The sequence below is a fragment of the Erpetoichthys calabaricus genome, chromosome 10, assembly GCF_900747795.2.
Source record: "Erpetoichthys calabaricus chromosome 10, fErpCal1.3, whole genome shotgun sequence".
Taxonomy (NCBI): Eukaryota; Metazoa; Chordata; class Cladistia; order Polypteriformes; family Polypteridae; genus Erpetoichthys; species Erpetoichthys calabaricus.
Genome location: NC_041403.2, coordinates 50,587,592 through 50,591,911, shown reverse-complemented (window position 1 = coordinate 50,591,911; position 4,320 = coordinate 50,587,592).

Below are 4,320 nucleotides of genomic sequence, written 5' to 3'. Positions count from 1 at the left end.
CGTCCTCAGAGTGAAGCATACACACATGGCACACTTATAGCTGAGAATCCCCACATCACTGCCTGCCGGGCAGCTCTAAACCCTTTACGTTCTGAAGTTTGCAGTAATCGAATCTGTGGGCTCCCCTAGAATTGAATGGACAGCAAAACAGCAAACATACAAGAAATTAGGGAAAAGACGATCTTGGTGTGCCAGATGAATTTGTTCTTGGTATCTGTGCAGGCTGACCATCTTAAGATGTCCATCTGCTTCTCCAGTCAGTGACCACATCGGATGAGCACACAGGTAGGAAAGAAAAAACAGACTGTGTGAATGCAGATCAGAGGAGGAATGGGCTAAAGACTAAAACATTTAGTGACTGTTGGTACAGAGTGGTTGATTAAGAGTCTGGAAGCTCATCTGATGCCAACTGCATTTAAGTAGCAATAGGAAGACATATCAAGGGATCATGAGTGCAGTCCATCACTGGATCTCCATTCACCCTAAGCTCTATGTCTTTCCACACAAACGGGGAGAATATGCAAACCACAATGAAAGCATGACCCAGTTGGGATTTGAACCCAAGTCCTTGCAGCTGTAATGCAGCAGCATGCTAAACCTGTACAGACATATTAGAAAAACCTAGAACTGGGTTGAAAAAGGCCAAGCAGAAGAGTCTCTGGGACATTTGTTCATGCTTAAATAGAAGGAATTAACTGCCCTCTGCAAAGACACATGTGATCTAAATGATACAGCTTGGTTGAGACTGGAAACAGACAAAGAAAAGAAGGTGTGGGATCTGAAGCTACCTGCTGAAAATGAGATGGTCAGTCCCAACAGGCACATGGAACCCGAAGGTGCGACACTCCGGGTTGGCTCCATGCTCACTTGTGTCCGGAGAGCCTCTTGAACCTGGATCATCCATAGTCATAACCGAGATGAGCGGGTGAGGACTCGCATGCAGCAGTAAGGGGTACGTGCATCTTCTTGTTTTGACTGCTCTTGTTAGGGGTCACCACAGTGGATCATCTTCTTCCATATCTTTCTGTCCTCTGCATCTTGTTCTGTTCACCCTTCACCTGCATGTCCTCTTTCACCACATCCATAAACCTTCTCTTAGGCCTTCCTCTTTTCCTCTTACCTGGCAGCTCTATCCATAGTATCCTTTGCACAAAGTGTCTAAAATAAAATGCAGTGCAGATCTTCAATGAAATAAATAATCCATTAAAATCGGCGACAGTCCGCGAGTTAAAAACGAGAGTAAAACCAACACAATCATTGGGTCCCAGCCCAACTCCATCTTTGCCTCCGCGTCTCACACGTTACTCGCTCAGCCAGCTGAGACTCCCAACAGCCACGGTCCTCACCTCCCGACCCCTGTCTTAGCTGTGTCAAGTGCCACTGGCCAGACCACTCGGCGTTGGTTGTCCTCCCATCATCCTTCACACTCCTGTGTTGTACTTCATATCCCTGGTGAGGACTCCTTGATGATTGCACCCACTCTTCTATAAATAATCAGTGGGGACAAGCCGATGCTTTGCTCCTCCATGGGGCCAGTGAGCATGTTGTGTCTCACGTGCTGCCTGGCTCGTCCTGCCAGCCCACCGACATTGTTCTCAGCAGCTCTGTCTGTGTTTCCCTTTTTGCTTTTTCTCTTCCATGCAGACCCCTCTTATCCTGGCTCACCTAATTGTTGCAGGTGCAAGATGGCACTATCGCCGAGGTGCAAATGAGGCACCTGACTGACACTCACAATCAGACAGGCACCCCAACCGTCCCTGGAGCAGAGCACAGCATGCCTGATTGGAGCCTGCACTTTACGGGGCACAGTTATTTATTTAAAATCTGTACGATGCCATGGACCACTTATCAAAGAAGGCTACTGCAAAAATCCATCACGAGAAGAGCCAGCACCTCAGAATCCATCAGGTGTAGATTGCTAAAAGCCAGACAGTGGAATTTATTACCAAACAAGTAAGAATTTGGAGACTAGGTTAGCTGGTTTTAAAGGAGTGTTTTTAAATTCATTGTTATCACAATTTTACTACATATTTTTGCTACAGTGAATCATATTCAGAAATAATACAGATACTGTAATATATTTCAATTACATGTACTAGTAGTGTGCATAAAATGTTTTTAGTGTCACATTTTAATATTGTGGCTGAAACTGCTTTCATAGAATTGCAGATTCCATCTCAACTGATGAAGATTCATGTGCTGTTTTTAGTTGTTGGATGTGGAGGGTCTCTGGCTAATTGTAGTTAAAATTTCATAAACGTAAACATTTTTAAAGAAGTGCCTGCTGGAGATTTAAACTCTGTTCTGAAGTCTCAAGCTAAAATTGTTGGCTGCATCCAAACATGACAGATAGTGGATCAATACAGTGCTTTGCAGATAAATTACACTGTCAGTGACATGTTGAATCAATAGAATCCTTAGATAATGCAGCAGTGAGGTTTAGGACCACTAGGGGACATTGCAACAATCCAAACCCCAGAGTCCCAGGTGCAAATACAGGTTTCTTTAAACAAATACCTTACAAAAAGCCTCTTGTAATTATAAACACAGGCGCAATTCTCTTCTTCCCTCTCCTTCCCCTCCTCCAGGTGAGTTTTATCCACTTGAACCCGAGTTCAGCTTGCCTGGATGAGGTTGAGCAGCTCCTTTATCTAAAACCTGGGAGATCTTATGGTAGGGCTAGGGCATTGGAAGTGGGTCAAATGAAAGTTCCACAAAGGGAATACATATTCCTGCGGCACCTCTAGTGGCCTCCACGGAACCAATAGGACTCTTGTTCCCAGCATGCTTTGCGGGTTTCCACACAGCGCCACCTAGCATGTCAGGGGGAGTAAGTAACCTGTCAGGTTGTCTCACCCTGTCCTTCCATCCTGCTGGCCTCATGGCCAGCTAAGGGTCTTCAGTCCATCCCTGTTGGGAAGCCAACATGCCCACGTTTTATCAGTCTTGGCAAGGGCAGGAAACATCTTGCCCATCTTTGCATTCACTCAGTGCCATGGGCTCCTGGCCAGGTAAGGGATTGGAACCCATTACGATGGATGCCAGTGCATGTGTGCTATCCATCATGGGGTCTTTTTAGTGTAACAGAAATACTGAGAACAGATTGTCACTGAGCCATCTTGCAGACATTTCTACATAAGGTAAGTTGCTTTTATTTTTTTATATTTACACACATCATGCTCCAGGAGAAGTGAGCTGCTGTGACTGAGGTTCAAAGAAAGTGCCACACAGCCGAATAGACGAGTGCAGGATGGACGCAGATAGAAGCCAGAATGTCGGCACGTAATGAGGCCTACCACTACATTCTGGTACGGTAAAGGATGGTGATGAATAAATAAAGAATACTATTAACACATCTAATGTCATCGCTTTCTTATATGGTAACACTTGGTCATCCAGCAGTGCGGGCTACTTGCTTCAGTGGGCACAGCTGCAGATGTTTCACTGTTTTGCATCTGGAGCAGCTGCTGAATGAGTAAAAGAAAAACAAAATATACAAAAATTGACAAGTTGAGGTAACCTCTCTCATGGTAAAATAGAAACTGTAAACTAATTCTTAGTTTAAATCTTACCGAAATTTGCTCATTTGTCAATGCTTTTCAATGGGATGTTTTTAGAAGCAGGGTGTACCGTGTTAGCCATTATGGATGTGATGACAGGTCAAGCAGAATGACACTTTTAATGGCTGACTGAACAGATTACAACATGCAAGCTTTCAAGTTACAACCTGCCTGATTGACGGGGCCTAAGCAGCCTTGAAATCTCGCGTATTGTAATCTGTTCAGTTAGCCAATTAAAGGTGTCATTCTGCTTGACTTCTCAACGGCAGGTTTTGAATTTTCAAAAATATTTACTTGACATTGAACTGTCTTGATAAATTTCCTTGAGTGTTCCAAATTTCGTAATGACAGATCCAGTGGAAGCTGAGCCGTTTCATGGGTACAGACGAGTGTCTGTTACAGTTGTGAACATCACGGCCGTGCACCACCAGGAGACTGGCATCAAATCGCGGCCTGATTGTGGTCTTAATTATCCTCCCGCATCCCAAAGACGTTCACATTAGCTTAACTGGCGACTGGCCTGTTGTGAGCGAGTGTGGGTGTGTGATGGGCCGAGACCCCAGCCAGGGCCCATTTAGGCCTTGTGCCTGATGCTGCCAGGGATGGCTCTGGTCTCTTGTGAACCAGAACTGGAGTAAACTGGTTTAATTGACAGTTAAAAGAAGAGTAACAGGACCTGCACAGAGGACGCATAAAATGAACACTCGGAACGCGTGGCAGCCATGATGCGGGCGCGTACGCGTTCTGAGCGTGAAGTATA